Below are 20,651 nucleotides of genomic sequence, written 5' to 3'. Positions count from 1 at the left end.
TATGGGATGCTAGGAATCAAACTTGGGTAGGCTGCGTGCAACGCAAACGCCCTACCTGCTGTGCTATCGCTCCAGCCCCAGTTTTTTGTTTTTCTTTCACTAGAAAGTCTTTCTAGACAGTACAATCACAGGCATGGATTTACTTTAAGCAAGCTTTTTGTGATGCAGTTTAACTTTCTTGTAAAGACTTCCTGTCTGTAGAGGACAGAGTGTCCAAACATTGCTGATAGCTCTTTATTATAAGTATTGAGGCCAGAGAGAAAGTATAGAGGGTTTGAGGTGTTTCTTACAGGCAACTGACCCTAGTCAGTCTCCAGCACCACATACAGTCCCCCAAACATGGTCAGAAGTGACTTCTGAGTACTGCTGGACATGACCTAAAAAGCACAAAACACCGCATGTATATATGTGTGTGTCTGTGGGGTGGGTAGGGTCACCAACACAACTCTTAAGTCATTGAATAGGAGAGGTGTTGGCATTTTATAATGGATATTTTTTTGTTGTCCTTAGAATAATAAAATATTAACCATCTGATAGTATTGGAAATACTTGAAAATAATTCCTGTCGAGTGAAATGTAAAATTAATTGCCCAATTCATTAAACCCCTATGTTCAACTAAGAAATTATTTAGAAAACTTTAATATTTATTGTGTCCTTAATGTTTCCTCTTTATAATTCCTTGTTGCAGTAATGGCTGTAAAAGGTTTCGTATTAAGTCTTTTAATGAGGGAAATGTACCTCTACTCTACATGTATATAGCACAGGGAAAATCTACCATCCCTGCCTTACCTATGTGGGAGCCTTTGTGGTCCTCAACACGCTAGTTTTGAGTTGAGTGGCACTGAAAAGCCAAGGTCTTCTGAACTCCGCGTGGGTGGTCCAAAATTATTTTTACATGATCACTTAAATAAACAAAATCTCATTAGAGAATATAATGAAATTGGAAGTTTTAGAACTGAAAACATGCTGAGCAAAATTTAAATCTCACCGAAGAGACATTAGGAAGGAAAGAATAAACTTGTAAACCAAGAGAATTGATTTAAGTCTGAAGAACTAAAGATCTGAGAACAGAGCAAAGGAAAGTCAGCAGCTGCACATAGCTACAGGGCCCTCCAGAACAGTCATAAAACAGCTAGTATTTATGCCATTAGCATCGCAGAAAGGAAAAGATGTGCTATAATATTGTCTCCATCTCAAATTTTGTCAAAAAATAAGAGGTACTTGTTTTGCATGCCAATGATTGCAGTTCAAATCTTGGCCACCATATGTGGTTCACCCAAGCACTGCCAGGGATCAATCCTGAGCATACTTGGTGTGACCCCAAAAGCCCAATATAAAGACCAGAGGAATCTACACCCATGAACTTGAAACACTTTTGAAAAGATTCGGAACACAGCATAGTATCTCTAGGGCATCAATGGTTTGGGTGACTGGATTTCTCCTCAATTATGAAGAACAGGAGGTATTGGCACATTTCTTTTTAAAAATTGTGAAAGCAAAGAACTGTCAGCCCAGAAGTCTACATCCTACGAAGAAAATGCCTTTAGGAAATAGTCATTGTTTGGTGAAGGAAAATGAGAATTCATCCCTGGGAGGCCTGATCTATAGTTACTAAAGGAAGTACTTAAAGTAGAAGGGAAATGACACCCATAAGGAAAATTAAGATATTTAAGATTGAAAGATAATCTAGACAAAGTACACCACCAGGAGTGACTCCTGACCACAGAGCCAGGGGAATCCCTGAGTACTGCCTATGTGGCCTCCCAAGATAATTTGCAACAAAAACTGCATTTACTAGGCCGAATTGCTACTACAGGGGTTAAAGCGCTTGCCTTGCACATGGCCAACTGTTTAAAATACCTGGCACTGTATAGGTGCCCTAAGCATTCCAGGAGTGATCCCTGAGCCACAGAGCCAGGAGAAGGCCTGAGCAACACCAGGTGGGTCCCCAAAATTAAAATAGCTGCACTGAGTCACCAGCTTCCGGTGGTCACACCTGCGAAATATGTTGCAGGGTCCCACCAGTCGTGCTACCTACTGGGCTCTGCCCAGCCTGTGAATGCACATGGAGAGGGCAGCAGCACTGGGCGAGCTCTGCCCAGAGGCCTGTGCCCAGTAGAGCTACTAGGCACTTCCTAGTCCTCCTCACCTGATCAGCACTGTGCTCTGAGAATCTCACCAGCCCTTCCACCCGTGCCCATCACTGTACTTCCTGCTAATCTCTACACTTCCTCCTCCTGGCCACATGCTCTCTGCAGGATTTGAGTTAGCACAAAGTCTTTGAAACCAAAGATCAGTTACACAACTGTCCTAGCCCCCAAAGCCTAAAGAGAACAACTGTCCTCCTCACTTGGTCTTTCCTCGAAGGCCTAACTCTGTTAGGTTATGGATAGTTCAGAGGACCAGCTCATGAGGGGAATTAGCCCATTGGTCTGCCACTGACCCTAGAAACATGCCCCCCTATTCTCTATCTCTGTAAAAGCTCTTTTTGTGGGCTTGCAAGCACGATGGTGGCTTGGAGACCATGCGTCCACCACTGTCCAGCCTGCCAGCATGTGGCCAGTAAAGCTCCTTCTGGGTCTAGCACTTTGTCTTGTGTGACTGGCTTCCAGTGTGCAATGGAGCTGCACCCTTGCAATGTGTCTTTAAGTGTGTGTTACATAAATTGAATTTGGGGATTAATTTCGTGTTGGATTGTTGTAATTTCTTTAGAGATTCTTAGGACTTTGGACAAGTTACTGAACCTCAGAGACACTTGGGTTTCCTCAGATGCAGAAGAGTAGTGATGATAATAATAGTATTTCCTTCCCAGGACTGTAAGGAATATTGAATGACTGTGTGTGAAGCACTTAAGTGCCTTGCAAATGAGGATTTTTATGTGTTAGCTAAATTTGGAAATAGAAATTCCCCATGCTGAGAATATCCTTTGTTAACTATATTACATTTTTCCCATTTTGTCACTTTTTCATTTTCTGTGTGGATACTGTTTTGGGTTTCTTGGAAACTCATTTGTTTCCCATTATTGCTATAACAAATTACCACGCATTCACTGACCTAAAACAACTTCAATTTCTTCTCGTGGGATATTAGAAGTCTGGAATTAATCATTTTTGGAGAGGGTGCACTCCCAGGGTACTCAGGGGATGCTCATGGCTCTGTGCTCAACGCCGCCCAGAGATGATCAGGGAGCCATGTAGTACAAGGACCCAAACCCAGGGCCCTGCATGCAAAGTATTGCACAACACATTGAACCATTTCCCCGCCCCCTGAAACGAACCTTGCAGGTCTAAAATCAAAGGATTGAGTAACACGCTGCAGATATGCTTCCGGACACCACTCCAGGCTCTCTAATCCAGGGCACCCTGAAGGGGGGCAAGTGATAACCACCCACCCACCCCAAGCAGAGCCCTGGCCGCCAAAAACCTCAGAACTCAATCACCACGTTGCTCACAGCCAATATCCACAGGCTCAAACAAGCCTCATCCATGAGTGAATCTGTTGAAAACCCAGCTATGCGGGACCTGTGACCGAAATCTCCAGGCTTACCTGGAGTTGGGAATGAGTGACCTCTCATCTCTCTGTTTTCGGTAGCCTGGCAGTCATGCCCACAAACTGCCTCTGGCACCATATAGGCTCCTTAACGGCCATGATCTAGAGATACAGATCTCTCGGAAGAGAGCAACACAAGAGCAATACACCAGAGAGATGCCTTCGGACCCCAAGGTCACCATCCGGTTTAAAAAAAAAAAAAAAAAGATAAGTCAACCTCAGGTGTACCACTGTATTTAAAATTTAGAATTCCCAGAGCTTGTGACCACAAATCCACATGACCTCTCATACTCTACACCACTGATATACCTAGAAGCAAACCACATTTGACAAGGTGTAAAGTGAAGGCAACCAATCTTGCGGGCGGGGGTGGGGGGCTGGGGAGGGAGGTAGTATATGTATCAGCACACAAGGCTCAACTTTAACAACATGGTAGTCATATACAAGGGCTTAATGGCTCCAGGGTGAGATACAACAATCTTCACACACTTTCCTCTAAGGAAACTTGGATCATTTTTAGCAGATTATTCACAACAAGCAATACAAAATAAATTATTTAGATCCTGCTTTAGGGGCAGGCTTTGGGAATTGGGTGGAACCTTTCAAAATATGATGGTTGGAAGGTGTAATGGTGGTGGAATTGGTGTTGGAATATTAAATGTAATTAATGTGGACAACTTTATAAAAATAAAATTTAAAAATTAAGAAAAATAAGAGTTTGTTCCCTTGGGAGGCTCTGGGGAGAAATCCATGTTTCTACCATTTTTGTTCTCCAAAGGCAGCCTCATGGCTCACATTTTACTGCCTTTGGTTCTACTTCTCTTATCACATCTCCCTCTGAACCTTTCTCTCCTTCCTCTGTAAGCACTCGCATGATTGAGAAAAGTGTCCACCCAGATACTGAAGGATCAGTGGCTTCTGCCATATAAGGGAACATAGTCACAGGTTCTTCGAATTAGATGTGGATGTTTGGCGGGCAAGCATTGTTCTTTCTACAACACTCCTTTTCTCACTAGAAGTTTCAGGTTCTAGGAATAGTCATTTACGCTTCTAGTCCTTTTCTTTATAGTATTGGTCTGGCATTAGTCATCTTGGCCTGCAGGCACACATAACCCAGAAATACACAGATTTAAAAACCCCTGAGACTGTACATGATAACCTTTCAGTACCTATATTGCAAACCATAATGGCCAGAAGGAAAGAAGAAAAGTGCCATAGAGGCAGGCTGGGGGCTGGGGGAGCAGCAGGAGGGAAGCTGGGGATATTTGTGGTGGGAAAATACACTGGTGAAGGGACAGGTGTTGGAACATTATATGACTAAAACCCAATCATAAACAACTTTGTAACTGTGTATCTTGTGATTTAAAATAATATTAATAAAATAGCAAGAAAGTTGTGAGTTTTAAAACCCAAAAAATAAATAAATAAAAGCCCCTGAGATAACCTGTGGTCAGTGAAAAAATAGCAGCTTTTACTTCTGCTCTTTTAGTATTGTTTTGGGCTCATACTTGGCAGTACTCAGGGCGTACTCCTGGCTCTGTGCTCAGGGATCTCTCCTGGAGAGGCATGGGGGACCGAATACAGTGCCAGGTCTTGAACCCAGGTTGGCTTCATGAACTTCAAGCACCTTAGCCCAGGTACTATGCCTCTGGCCCCTAGTTCCACTTTTTGTCCTCTGGGCAGTTCTGTGATCCATTTCACCATTTCATGAAATTCCTAAGGAGGTCATTTACCGGTTGCCTGGAGCAGGCAAGTTGGAAACAACATATTTGGGGCAGAAACCTGTTATCACCGGAAAGAAAATGAATGATAAAAGCCCTGGATTGCTTTCATGATAATGAAAACATTAAACATTGATATAAGTAAAACGAATTTAGGGGTATGGGGAGGATGAGAAATCTATGTAGTGAGATCAGTCAAAGAGATCATTTCTGTATCTCTTGGGATTTATAACATTGTGCTTGAAATAAGATTTTTTTTTTAATCTAAAACAAGGCACTGTCCAAGGCAGCCCCTAGAGGGCCCTCGAGGGCCTTTAGGTCTATAGTTTTTATGGCAGCTCTGTTGACCTTTGATCTTCAGTGTTGTTTTTTTTTTGACCTTTGCCCGCAGAGCCTTGGGAATGTAGTAGAGTGAGAAGTCTCAAGAAACCCAGGAGAAAGTGGTTTAGAGAGTCAGTGTGAATCATTTCAAAGGATTTTCAGGATTGATGAGTAATAATGTCTCCTTCCTAATTGCTGTGGATGAAGGAAAAGTGCTTCAAACCCCAGAGCTCACAGGAAGCAGGGAGATGGCTCACAGGGCAGTGCACAGGCGCTGGGTGTGAAGCCCAGGTTGGTCCCCACCCAAGCAACCCACCGGTGGCCCTTGGGAACCAGTTGAGTGTGATGCAAAAACAAGTCCAGCATTTTGCCCCTTTATTTACATCATTTTCTAAACTATGAAATTCATACAACATCTTTTATTATTTTTATATTTTCTATTTTATTTGGGCTGGAGGTAGGGCGTTTGCCTTGCGCGCAGCCAGCCTGGTTCGATTCCTCCGCCTCTTTCAGAGAGCCCGACAAGCTACCGAGAGTATCCTGCCCTCAAGGCAGAGCCTGGCAAGCTACCCGCAGCGTATTTGATGGAGCGTATTTGATATGTTGAGTGAAATGAATCAGAAAGAGAGTGACAGACGTAGAAAGATCGCACTCATCTGTGGAATATAAAGTAGCAGAATGGGAGACACACCCAAGAGTAGTAGAGACAAGAACCGGGAGGTCTGCCCCACAGCTTGGAAACTGGCCTCACATGCTGGGGGAAAAGGCAGCTGAGATAGAGAAGGGAACACCTAGTAGAGAATGTTGGGAGGACCCACTCCACTCGGGTTAAAAGCTGCATGCTGGAAGTACACTATAGACTGAACATGATTGCCACTCAATATCTCTATTGCAAGCTACAACACCCAAAAGGAGAGGGAACAAAAGGGAATGCCCTACTGCAGAGGCAGGGTAGGGTGGTGAGGGTTGGGGTGGTGAGGGTTGGGATGGGGGTGGTGGGAGGGACACTGGGAACATTGGTGGAGGAGAATGGGCACTGGTGGAGGTATGTAAATGATCGCTGTATGACTGAAATGCAAACATGAAAGTTCATAAGTTTGTAACTGTACCTCACGGTGATTCACTAATAAAAATTTTTAAGAAATAGTAATGAGTTTTACAATGGAGACGTTACTGGTATCCACTCGAGCAAATTGATGACCAACGGGATGACCATTCGACAGTGCTATTTCATTCAGTGAATATCATTGTGCATGGGTGATTTATCTTTTGCAGGGCTGGGGGGCTTTGGGAGCTGTACCTAGAGATGCTCAAGGGCCACTCTTACCTTCGGCGGTGCTCAGGGGACCATATACGGTGTTGGGATTGAACTAAGGTCAGCCTCAGGCAAGGCAAGTGCCTTAATCTCTGTGCCATCTTTCCAGCCCCTCCAACAGATCTTAATATAGATTGTCTTGTCCATTGAACTGAACATGTTTCTAGAAATGGAGAAGTATTTGTTATAATAATTGGTTGATTCACTGCTAGCCGCATATGTTAACAGATGGTTGGTAAGTATATTTGGTTAAAAAAATGAGACACAAGTATGAAATTCTATATAATTAGTTTTTACACAATGTTCTCTCTTTAGGACATTTTGTAGGATATTTGGTGTTCCCACAGCATTCCTGTGATGTCCCTGCAGATTTGTAATGTTGATCTTGAAGTAGATCATACTTTCATAATGAGTCGTGGGCGATAAGCCCTTCTGAGAATCAGTTTATGCAGTTATAAAGTACGCACGGCTCTGGTACAATCAATGGTCTTTCAGGTAGCATCTGGTCATGGAATTCATTGGTACCCAGCCAGAGGGGCAGGAGGCCCAGGAGGAATGAAGGGAACTCTTGATCTGGGGAACAGATGGAAACAGCAGTTTATTAGAATGCTCTGGCCTGGATTCTGGAAGAATGGAAGAGATGCTTTAGGATCTAAAGAAGGAGCAATAAAAGTGACATGCCTGTAGCCTTCAGAAATATTATAATTAAATTTTTAATCTAGATATTTTGTTTTTTGTTTTTGGCTTTGGAGACCCCACCCAACAGTGCTCAGGGGTTATTCCTGGCTCTCATCAGGAATGATCCCCTAGTGGAGCTGAGTTGGGGGGTTGCAGGGTGGGAAACCATATGTGGTATTAGAAATTGGATCCAGTAAGTGTGATCAAGCAAATACCTCAAATATCTCATACTATCTCTCCAGCCCTGTATATGATTTTTAAGAAATCAAAAAATCAGTGCCAGACTCATTTGTGGAATATAAAGAAAGAGAATGGGAAACTTGCACCCAAGAATAGTAGAGGTGAATACCGGGAGGATTGCTCCATGGATTGGAAGCCGACCTCACATGCTGGGGGAAAAGTCAGTTCAGATAGAGAAGGGACCACCGAATAAAGGATGCTTGGAGGGCCCGCTCGGGATGGGAGGTGCATGTTGAAAGTAGACTACAGACCGAATGATGGCAATTCGATACCTGTACTGCAAACCACAACACCCATAAGGAGAGAGAAAGACAGCAAAAGGGAATGCCCTGCCACAGAGGCGGGGTGGGGTGGGGAGGATACTGGATCATTGGTGGTGGAGAATGGGCACTGGTGAAGGGATGGGTACTCGATCATTGTAAGACTGATATGTAAGCACGAAATTTTTAAGTCTGTAACTGTACCCCCCAGTGATTCATTAAAAAGAATTAAAAAATAATAATGCAAGAGCCATAGTATGGCAAGTAAAGTATTGTCCTTGACACAGCATACCCAGTGTTCAGTCCCCTGTACCACATATGGTTCCACAAGCACCTCTAGGAGTCATCTCTGAATGCAAAGCCAGGAATAAGCCCTTGAACATTGACCGGTGTGGCCCAAAAATTAAGAAAAAAAGAATGAAAGGAAGGAGGGAGGGAGGGAGGGAGGGAGGGAGGGAGGGAGGGAGGGAGGGAGGGAGGGAGGGAGGGAGGGAGGGAGGTTAGTCAGTCAAGGCTTAAAATATCAATCCCAGGGCTGGAGAAAGAGTACAGTGGGTAGGGCATTGTCCTTGCATGTAGCTGACCTGAGTTTGATTCTCAGCATTCCATATAGTCCCCTATTATGTGATTGGCAGGAATCACCTGCCAAAATTGATTCCTGAGACAGAGGCAGGAGTAACCCCTGAGCTTTGCCAGGTGTGGCCTCACAGCAAAACAAAACAAAACATAATTAAAATAATAAAATAACAATCCCCTGCCCATTTTTCTTACTTTTGAGTCATTTGGCATTGATCTCTACATATCTATATCAGAAATGCGTATTTTTTGATTGTCAAACTTAGTGCCTAGGGGCTGGAGCGATAGCACAGCGGGTAGGGCGTTTGCCTTGCACGCGGCCGACCCGGGTTCGAATCCCAGCATCCCATATGGTCCCCTGAGCACGGCCAGGGGTGATTCCTGAGTGCAGAGCCAGGAGTAACCCCTGTGCATCGCCAGGTGTGACCCAAAAAGCAAAAAAATAAAAAAATAAAAAAACTTAGTGCCTAATTGATTTTCTCATATAGAAAAGACTTAACTATTATACTCCTACCGCTTCAATGCATTCTCCCTGTAAAGAAAGAATTTTTGTTAAATCGTAAGTGTTCACACAATGGTAAATTCTACTTGCAATACATAATAGAATTATGTAAATACTTGACATTTGGCCTGTGTGGGCCTGAAGGTTTAATGCTCAGGCCTGGTGACGCTCTGCTAAACCCAGTAAGCCTGGGGTGCCCCCAGGACCTCACCCAGCCATGGGCAAGGATCAAAGTCAGAGCCTCTGAGTACCAGCCTGCATTCCAGCCCTTTGAGCTTTCTCCACAGTCCTGGATTTTTTTTCTTTTCTTTAGTCTTTAGTATTCTGAAAAATCATGGCAACCTGCACTGCTGGGTTTTAGGACTTTTTTTTTTACACCTTTTTTTTTTTTTTCAATCTAAAAACGCCTCTTCTTGAGTTTAGGAAGTATTTCTGGCATATTTCTTTAAGAATCTCCTCTATGGTATCTTTTCTCTCTCCTGGATCTCAAATTAGCCTGGGAACTATCTGGAATGATCTCCTGGTTTCATTTTTTTTTTTTCTTTTTAGGTCACACCCAGCAATGTTCAGGGGTTACTCCTGGCTCTGCATATGGGATACTGGGAATTCAACCCAGGTCGGCCATGTGCAAAGCAAACGCCCTAGCCGCTGTACTGTCACTCCGGCGCCCCTCATACTTCTTTTTTTTCCCCTCCACTGTTCATCTCTCTGTGTTCTGTGTTTTCTAGGAGAACTCCTCAACTAGCTCCTCATCTATCCGCTAAAGCTTTTATTTGTTTTGGGGCTTCAACCAGCTGTGTTCAGGGTTTACTCCTGGCTCTGTCCTCGGAGAGCACTCCTGGGGGGGTTGGAGGAAGATCATTTGGGCTGCCAGGGATTGAACCTGGGTCGGCTGCATGCAAATACATTACCTTACCCACTCTACTTCTTCACCAGCTCCTCGATAAAACTTACCTTTCAAAAAGTGCTTCTCTCTCTCTCTCTCTCTCTCTCTCTCTCTCTCTCTCTCTCTCTCTCTCTCTCTTTCTCTCTCTCTCCTCTTTCTTTTGCAATGCCAGGTAGCACATAGTCCACCAATGAGTCCACCAATCCCTGGCCTCAAAAAGTGCTTTCCAGGAGTCAGCAAGATGGCTTGATGGACTGTATGGAATCTCACCTAAATCCCTGGCACTGTGTGATCCCTAAGTATTGCCAACAGTGACCCCCAAGCATAAGCTGGGAGGAGTAGCCCCCGAGCACTCCAAAGCCATGCACCCCCTCCCCTAAGTGATTTCTTCTGGGAGCCAGAGAGGGATAGTACAGCGAGGAGGGCACTTGCCTTGCATGCAGCCTACCTGGTTTGATCCCCAGTATTCCATATCGTTTGCCAAGCATCACCAGCAGTAGTTCCTGAGTGCCACTTTATGTGGCCCCAAAACAAAAGAAAACGGGTAATCTCAAATCTATGATTTTTTTTCTTATTATGGCTTGTTTTTGTTTATAGGTACATTTTATTTCCTGTCTGTATGGAAGATATTCTAGTTTTTTCGGTTTGCCTATGGAAACTCTATCTCAGGCTCTGTTTCCATATGTAAAGGATTCCCCCAGGTGGCTGGTCCAATATTTAAAATTGTGCCCCAAATACCAATTGTAAGTTCTACACCTGCCAGGCCTTAGTGAAGTCTGGCTAGAAGGGGAGGAGGGAAGCCAGCTGTCTTGTTCTGTCATTCTCTGAGCTCCTTTCCTGGGGAGCTGGCTGCTGATTTCGGAAAGATCCCAGTCCCTCCTGGGCTGACATCAGCTACATGTTATGCTGTTTAAAGCCAGAGCACCCAGGGTCTGTGGCGGGGACCGCACTTCAGCGTGAAGATTTTCCTGGGTGCAATTTTCAGCCTGGTGCCTCCAACCTGCCCTCTTCACACTGGCCCTAGAAGGTTTACAGTTCAGCTTCTAGAAAATAACTCCCCACTGGCCAAGAGGAGGGAGGACTGTTCTCTGGTTTGGAGCAAGAACAAGGGACAGAGACCTTGGTATGAGTTTGGCAGCCATGCCAGACTATGCACAGGGACTACTCCTGGTTTTGTGCTCAGGGATCACTCCTGGTGGCTTTCAGGGGACTCCATGTTGGGCTAGGAATTGAACCAGGGTTGGCTGCACGCAAGGGGAGAGTCTTCTTTGCACTTTCTCTCTGGCCCATATCATGCAGTTTTTGTTGGTGTGGATCATTAGTTGTCTGCTGAATTTTTCTAGGGACAAATCTTTCCTATTTCTCCATGTTGGGTACCTCAGGGCTCGTCTGCCAAGCCACCAATTGTACATCAATTGTGGCACTTCAGCACCCTCCCCCTTCCAGATCAGTGGGGGCCAAGTGTGGGTTCATGGGTTCTGCCACTCTTTACTGCTTGTGGGGGTACCTGGTCCTTCCTGGACTCTCTGGGTCCCAGGAGTCGGGCAGGCAGAGGAAACCAGTCCTGGGGCAGGACTGAACCTTCTGTGTTGGAACCACACTTGCCCTCTCAGCCTCTCTGCTTGCAGAATTCCTCAGAGCAGGCTTCTCTGGTAGTGACACCCTGGCAGCTCGCTGCTCTCACGTGCCCCACCCCCACCCCCTCCATCCACAGCACCTCTCAACTGACTGCATTCCTGCAATGCCCGGTCTCTCAAGGTCCAGCCCGTCCCTCCCCAGTCTTGGAGAACTCTCTTTTATAGGGAAACAGAACAAAGCCGGCGCTATGCCAAAGCAGAGGTACATGCATGCAAAAGTATTCAAAGTCTCAGTGTTTTCTCTGGGCCCATTCCCAAGGTATTGCCTAAACCAGGCACCCAGTTCTGGTCTCCAGACATGCAAGCCGAAGGCCTGACTGTGCTTAGTGTGGAAGAAGAGGCTAAGACTTTCCATTTATAGTATAAATACTTTTTTTTTCCTTTTTGGTTCACACTCGGTGATGCACAGGAGTTACTCCTGGTTCTACACTCAGGAATTACTCGTGGTGATGCTCAGGGGACCACATGGGATGCTGGGAATCGAATCCAAGTCGGCCGCGTGCAAGATAAATGCCCTACCTGCTGTGCTATCACTCCAGCCCTATAAATACTTTTTAAAAGTCTAATACCCGAAGCTCCACACTATGTTAGACTAATAAAACTCTGACTAGCTCTACCGTATTGGGTGAAGGATTAGTTCGTGTGATGCTGATAACACCTACTGAGAACCTAAAATTGCCAGGGAAAGGACTGAAGATGGTGTGGGGAAGGACGTAGCTCTGTGGTGCTGAGAATCACCCCTTCAGTGAACACCACACCTAGGACATGACGGGCACTGAGCTGGGGCTCCTCGTCCTCTGTGAGACAGTGCCTTCACCCCTGCGCGGCCTCTCCAGCGCCTGTAACTTCTCTCTCCTCCTCCTGGTGACCCAGCTGCCTCTTGGCAGGGGAGAGAGTGACCGTGGAATGGGAAAGGCTCCTTCTGAGCTCACTCCATGGATGTCATGCTCAATGAGCCATGGACGCAGCTTAGATTGGACAGATAGAAGGACACCGAAGGGGCTTCCTGGACCAGGACCAGGTGCTGAAAGGAGCTAGAGGGACAGGCATGATGCCCTAAGAGTAACAGGGTAAATCACGGTGCTTAAAAAGGAGGTAAAAGGGGCTGGAGCAATAGCACAGCGGGTAGGGCGTTTGCCCTGCATGCGGCCTGTTAGGGCGCAGATCGAGGTCTCCCTATAACGACAAAGAGACTCCAGAGACTGCAAACAGCAAGCAGGGTTTATTGTAAGACTGTCTAGCCAGGGTCCAGCCGCCTACACGGACATGCAGATCCCGAAGGTTGGGCAAAAGACCCCAAGCTTCTCCAAGGGAGATCTTATATAGGCCTTCCCCGGCCGTTACAGCAGAGCCTGCGCATTTCATAGCCAATAGATTTGTAATATTGTGAACTTTCTTAACCACTCCATTTAAAAGGACATTACTCCTTAGCCTATGGTTTTAGAGATCAGTATTCGCGCCAATATTCAGGAATGTCCCAGTTCTGGGGGCAGTCCTGGGTCCTGTGATATGGGTCTTGTGATATGGGTCTTGTTATCTGGTCTGACCACCACCCTTCTTGCGACCCCGGGTGCCTGTATCCAAATTCCTTGCTCCGGGACAGATAGACAAGTTATTCTACAAAGAGGGCTCCTGTGAAAAGAGTCTTAAGAAAGCTAAATAGATTCCTGTGGTCTGTCCTGGGCCAGTTCCTCACACGGCCAACCTGGGTTTGATTCCCAGCATATATATATGGTCTCCTGAGCACCGCCAGGAGTAATTCCTGAGTGCATGAGCCTGGAGTAACCCCTGTGCACCGCCAGATGTGACCCAAAAAGAAAAAAAAGAGGTGAAAATATAGTGCCTGGAAAGAGGAAGGCCGGGGGGCAGGAGGGAAATGGGGACAGTCGTGGAGGAAACTGGACAATGGTGAAGAGATTGATGTTGGAACATTGTACCTTAACTTTGTAATTCTGTAATTCAAGGTGATTCCAAAAATAAATTTTTTTTAAAAACTAAGGAGTTCCATGTGGATCAGCCTCTACACTCTCTTTTTTAGTCTGGTGTAATTTCTAGTCATATAAAATAAGAGCAGCTGGTGGCCCAGTACACACACACACACACACACACACACACACACACACACACGAAGGTAGGCTTGCAAATGCTGAGATCACAGGCTTAAGAAACAGATTGTCTGGGCCTGAATGTGTATTCTAGCAGTTGTTAATTGTACAGCAAATTCACACCTTCCTGCTTCATTTCCTGCAGTAAAAGGCAAGTGATAAGGGTCTCAGCAGCAGATTCCACTGTTTCCCCAGTGGGTGGTGTTTGCACAGTGTTGTAAACTGACCCCTGCGGGGGAGCTGAGCAGCACCTTTCTTCCTGCCCAGACCTCCATCAGATTGTGGACTGGCCAGTGAGCGGCCACTAGTGCCACAGGCCCTTACCCAGGTTACCCCCAGCAAGAAAAGGCAGGCAATGGCCCCAGGCTTCCAAAGTGCCCTGGGCTGGGAGGTTGGAGGAATCACTTGCTGGCAGCAACTTTGGTCTGCCACCCTGCTCCAGCCCTGCTCTCAGCTGAGCCCTCCGGCCCACAGCATGCTCAGGACATGGGGCAGGGCCCCCTCTTGGTTCTCTTGAAGAACGCCCATTTGGGGAGCTCTGTCCTGCTACCTCGCTGCCCGCACAGTCCGAGGGGGCAGGGATCTGAGCCACATAAAAACCAGAGCAATGGGGCCGGAGTCATAGTACAGCAGGGAGGGTTTTGCCTTGTACCTGGCTGGCCCAGGTTTGACCTCCAGCATCCCATATTGTCCCCTGGGCCCCCAGAAGTGATCCCTGAGCATAGAGTCAGGAGTAATCCCTGAGCACCTCCAGGTGTGGCTCCAATCTCTTCCCCCAAACAAAAAAATTAACATAGGGGTATTGCAAACATATCATTCAAGCCTTATTTATTAAAATTTCCCATGGGTAGTAGAAAGAGACAGAGGCCCACACAGAGGGAAATTCTAAAGCAAATGCAACAAAACATGAACAATTAGTGGCTCTAGGTAAAGCCTGAAGGGAGGACAATGGGTTTGGCTGAGTAGATCGAGAGAAACTAGGAAAAAGGAGATTCTTCTGACCCTAGATAGTCACATCAGCCTCTGGAGCAGACCTAACCCACAGCTTGGAGTTGTCCGTGCAGCCTTACTGGCTCATTTGCCTATTGTGGGTCTGGTTTTTGCGCACAGCTCCCCTTCAGTCCATAGAAAGCATCAAATGTTTCTCTTCTCTCAAGGGGAAGTGTCTGCACCTGCTATAGAGCCGTGTAGAAATGTCAGCCCACATGGTCCAGAGTGTCCGGGGCAGGGGTATGGATGCTGTAGGAAGAGGCACCAGTCACCCACCCGGGGTCTCCCTGATTGTGTGCTCTGGGTATGCCAAGAATGTAAAGCTCTGACTTGGCTCGTTTGCAACAAGCAACTTGAGAGCTCCCTGATCCCCAGAAAGAAAATGCCGCTTGTGTAACCCCATCCGCTGTGTCAGGGATCTATTGTGGTCCTTTGTGTCAGCCCCGTGGGACCTGGGAGGCAAGAGAAAGTATAGAAACCAGAAACTCAGGTTGTTACTTTGGCCACGGGTAATAAAATTCTCTGTGTCAATCGGGAGATTGTCGTGAGGAGTGCATTGTGTGTCTTGCACATTCCTTTCCCCAGCACTGCCTGCACCCCTGCTCTGCCACATATGTGACTAGAGGCTCCAGCACCCCTGCCCTAACCACTGAACTTTCAGGCCTGTGCTGGACTGAACATTGTCTGCAGAAACCGCCTGATCCTAGAGCATCACTGAGAAGTTGTTGCTGGCTCAAAGGGCTGTATCACATGCTTTGCATGCAGGAGGCCAGGATTTGATCTCTTGCACTACATGAAGTAGTCACCATTGCTGTCAGATATCCACCCCCCCCCCAAAAAAAAAAAAGTAAATAAAAATTTTAAAAGAAAGGGGAAAAGGTAAGAGAGACCTGGAGGAATGAGGCAGTGGCTTAGAGCACGTGCCTAGCAAGCTTCTGATGACTTCAGACCCCCAGAATTGGTTGGAGGGACCTACGGCAGGTTAAGGCACTTACCTTGTATGAGTTCCACTGGGTTTGTTTGTTTTTGTTTATTTAATTTTGGGGTCACACCTGGCAATACACAGGGGTTAATCCTGGCTCATGCACTCAGGAATTACTCTGGCAGTGCTCGGTGGACTATATGGGGTGCTGGGAATTGAACCCGGGTCGGCCACGTGCAAGGCAAATGTCCTACCCGCTGTACTATTGCTCTGGCCTGCTTGCTTGCTTGATTTTGTTTGTTTGTTTTTGGGGTCACACCTAGTGATGCTCAGGGGTTACTTCTGGCTCTGCACTCAGGAATTACTCCTGGCGTTGCTTGGGGGACCATACGGGATGTTGGGAATCAAACCCAGGTCAGCCACGTGCAAGGCAAATGCCCTACTCACTGTGCTATTGCTCCAGCCCCGAGTTCCACTAGGTTTGATCCCGACACCTCATATAGTCCCCACCCCTGCCAGGAGTGATCTACATTAGCATATCTACAGATGATATGCTTATATTATATAATAAATTTCTAATCATGTTATTGCCAGGGGGTGTCCCTGTTGGAGTCTGGAGATCACTGTATCACTGTATCACTGTCATCCCGTTGTTCGTCGATTTACTCGAGTGGGCACCAGTAACGTCTCTATTCCTCCTAGCCCTGAGATTTTAGCAGCCTCTGCTTACTCGTCATTCCCAATGATTGGAGGCTCTTTCAGGGTCAGCAGAATGAGACCTATTGTTACTATTTTTGGCATATCGAATCCGCCAGAGGTAGCTTGCCACGCTCTGCCCATGTGGGCAGGATACTCTCGGTAGGTTGACGAGCTCTCTGAGAGGTGTGTGTGTGTGTGTGTGTGTGTGTGTGTGTATGTTATATATATAATATATAATGTCACTGTCACTGTTATCCAGTTGCTCATCGATTTGCTCAAGCGTGTCCATTTTGAGACTTGTTGTTACTGTTTTTGTCATATCAAATACACCATGGGTAGCTTGCCAGGCTCTGCCATGCAGGCGAGATATTCTCGGTAGTTTGCCCGGCTTTCCGAGAGGGTTGGAGAAATCGAACCCGGGTTGCCGCGTGCAAGGCTGCATGCAAGGCCCTGCCACTGTGCTATCGCTCCAGCCTATAATATAATATATATACATATATATATATATATTACTCTCTGATTTGTTGCCTACTGTCTGAACTCCATCAAATATGGTGTGGTAATTATGGAAAATGGGTAGAAAGTGTCTTTGCAGCCACACAGTCTGGAAAGCTGCCTGGACCATGGCGGCGGTTGGATAGTGGATAGTGGACAGTGGATAGTGGATAGTGGAGGTCCGCTTCCAGGGCTGGGTCCCTTGGGACAGGGAGGGTTCTCACCCGCCCCCCTCTGGGGCGCCCTGAATGAAAACACCTGAAGCGGTAACTGGAGGGAGATACATACCCCCCACCAAAGGAGGGTTGTTAGAAGTAAAAACAAAAAAAACCAAAATTTAAAAATACAAAGAATAAAAACTAGGTACCAAAACAGAAGCAAAGCAAGTTTATTATAAGAATCAAGTCAGGGGCGGGAGCAGTAATACAGCAGGTAGGGAGCTTGCCTTGCATGTGGTCAGCTGGGGTTAAACCCAGGCATCCCATATGTTCCCCTGAGCATTGCCAGGAGTGATTCCTGAGTGCAGAGCCAGGAGTAAGCCCTGAGCATCACCAGGCATGGCCATCCTTCCAATGAGAAAGAGAGGAAAGAGAATCAAGTGATTGCAAACTAGCTATGCAGAAGGGAGAACTACCCCCGCCCTGCACCCTTTTTTATGTTTATAGGATTATGTAGGTTAAGACATAGGTTTTTCCTAATGTAGTGGTGGTATATTCAATGTTTTTCTGGGAAGAGGCAGCTGATCACTTTCATCCTTATTTGGTATAGTTCTCTTCTGGGCCATCTCTAGAGGGCGCACTTTTTTCTGTCCTAAGCTCTTAGAGAATGGCAGCCTGTGGTCACTGTCCTGCAGCTTCAGCTGGATGCTGGAGACAGGCTTTCTGATGGTGGTTTCTTATCGCCATCAGCAGTTCTGTCCTGTCTGTGTCAGCGGGAATCTTCCCATGGCTTTGGCCCCATTAGCTCCTTAGCCCTGTCTCAAAGTTAGAGCCATCTAAAATAGGATCATAATGAGGCTGGAGAGATAGGACAGGGCATAAGGTACTTGCCTTGCATATGACTGGCGCTACATATGGTCCCCCAAGCGCCACCAGAGGTAAGTCCTGAACTCTCCTGGGAAAAAACACTCCAAAATCTCCCTCCCCCACCTCCCAACTCCACACACAATTAAGATGAAAATTAGGGCCACCGTGTGTAGAATTGATAAAGTTGATTCTGTGAATCCTGTCCTTGTGTATACTCGTCATTAATATTTTTTAATATCACACAGCAGGTTATGTTAAATTTTTACCACTCATGACCTCTTTTGGCCTGAGAAAATTTTGCATATAAAATAGGTATACCAATCAAACATCTAATGATAAAAAATCATAAATTAATTTTTTTCTTTTCATGACCCCTATATTCAGTTCCATGATCCCATATGGGGTCACAGCCCATAGTTTAAGACACTAGGTGCTGGGGAGATAGTACAGCAGCTGACCTGGATTTGATCCCCAGTACCCCAGAGGGTTCCCCAAGCCTACCAGAAGTGATCCTGATCCCTAAGCACAGAGCCAGGAATAACGCCTGGACACTGCTGGGTGTTGCCTCCAAGACAAAAACAAAACAAAATGAAGCTAGGATATGGAAGGCTAGGAAACTAAATCGAAAATCAATTTTCAGCATATGATCATAAAAAAATTAAACTATTTGGATCAGAGATAATATAGGGATTAAGGTGCTGGTATTGCATGCAGCTGGGCCCAGTGAGATTCCTGGTACTGCATTTTGTCCCCTAAGTATAGAGCCCTGAGTACCACCAGGCGCGGTACTAAAACAAACAAATTTCAGTTCTTGACTAGGGAGATAACGCAACAGGCTGGAGGGAATGCTTTGCATGCAGAAGCCTGGGTTTGATCCCCAACACCCCAAGGTCCCCTGAACATTGCAGGAGCGCCCCCTAAGCACAGAGCTGAGAGTAGCTTCTGATTACCATGAGGTGAGACCCAAAATCCTACAAGTTCTTATTATGTTTAAAAAGTCTAGGTGGACTGAATTGCCATGAATATACAAAAGGTTTGCATTCATAATTTAGCTTTGACAAAGTTATGCAATATTTTACTAAAGTCTTGCCTCATAGAAAGTAGTTACGAAATTGGTTTTAAGTAGTTATTGGTTTCAAGCTAGTTATAAGATGTGTACAATATATGCATACATTGGCAGGGAGCTTGCCTTGTATGCAGCTAACCCAGATTTGACTCCTTATTGCACCCTATATTGTCTGCCAGGCACCACCAGGAGTGATCCTTGAACTCAGAGCCAGAAGTAAACCCTGAAAACTGCCAGATGTGGCTCAATGCCCCCCAAATCATGAATATTACTGATTTTTTTCTTTTTGGGTCACACCCAGTGGTGCTCAGAGGTTTCTCCTGGCTCTGCACTCAGGAATTACTCCTGGCGGTGCTCATATGGGATGGCAGGAATCAAACCTGGATCAGCCACATGCAAGACAAATGCCTTAGCTATTGTCCTATCACTCCAGTCCCTAGTATTACTGATATTGATGAAATAAATTAGCCTATGAATGTTACATATGTACTAGATAATTTGAATAATGTCCTGGTGTTCCTTGAAAGACCTAGAAAGCATTGTGGAAAGAGATTATACTAACACCTACAAATATAATTATGAAATTAATATTTGCTTGAGTTGAGTTGAGTGTATAATTTGAAAATAAGGAGAATCAATGAATCCTCCTATGATGGCAAATGCTCTTCCTATTGCTAGGAGAGAATGAAAATATGAAACTACACAGCATTAAGGACGGTATCTAAGGATGAACTGGCTTGAACAATTCCTATGAAAGCCTCTGCTATAAATAGAAAATTATTTACTTTTCGATTTGGGGGCCATATGACGAGGCCAACCTGGGTTCGATTCCTCCATCCCTCTTGGAGAGCCCGGTGAGCTAGTGAGAATACCCTGCTCTCACGGCAGAACCTGGCAAGCTACCCATGGTATATTCGATATGCCAAAAACAGTAACAAGTTTCACAATGAAGACATTACTGGTGCCTGCTTGAGCAAATAGATGACCAACTGGACAACAGTGCTAAAAAAAAAAAAATGCTCAGGGGTGACTCCTGTCTGTACACTCAAGAATTACTTCTGGCAGTGCTTGGGAGACTGTAAGTTCACAAAGCATGTGGGGGTGCTGTGAGTCTATGTGCGTTTGGTGGCCAAAATCCCCCTACCACCCTTCCTAGGTCTCCCCAGCAGAGAGACAGAGGGGACTACAGCCTGATGGTGAAAGTGGCCCGTTTAATGCAGAGCTGCTAGCATATTTATAGGACATCTGAGGGGGTCATAGGTATAGGATTGCACGTCCGTGTGATTTGCAGAAGTAAAACATTCCAGCAGAGGCAGTTCTCTGGGGGAGATAAACTCGGGGAGACGCTCATTCTCCCAGGGATATCTATGCGGCTTTTCTCTTTTCCTCTAGTCATTATATTAAACTATTAAGTCAAACAGTTAGTCAAACAATTAATTCTACTTCTTACCAATACTTGCACTCATTTGGATGAACACAGTAAGAGATAAAGAACCCAAGATTTAGTTCTCTGGGCTCTGAGAGCAAGCGAGACTTTTACCGTAAATCCCAGTCTAAGTATAAATAAATAAATAATTAAAAAGTAGTGCTTGTTATTGCTCATTGGTTGTCATGCATTACGTTACTGTTGATAGCTATGTTACGACATATGGATACAATAGCC

This window comes from Sorex araneus, chromosome 9 (genome assembly GCF_027595985.1).
Source record: "Sorex araneus isolate mSorAra2 chromosome 9, mSorAra2.pri, whole genome shotgun sequence".
Classification (NCBI taxonomy): Eukaryota; Metazoa; Chordata; class Mammalia; order Eulipotyphla; family Soricidae; genus Sorex; species Sorex araneus.
Note: the sequence above shows the minus strand (reverse complement) of the source record.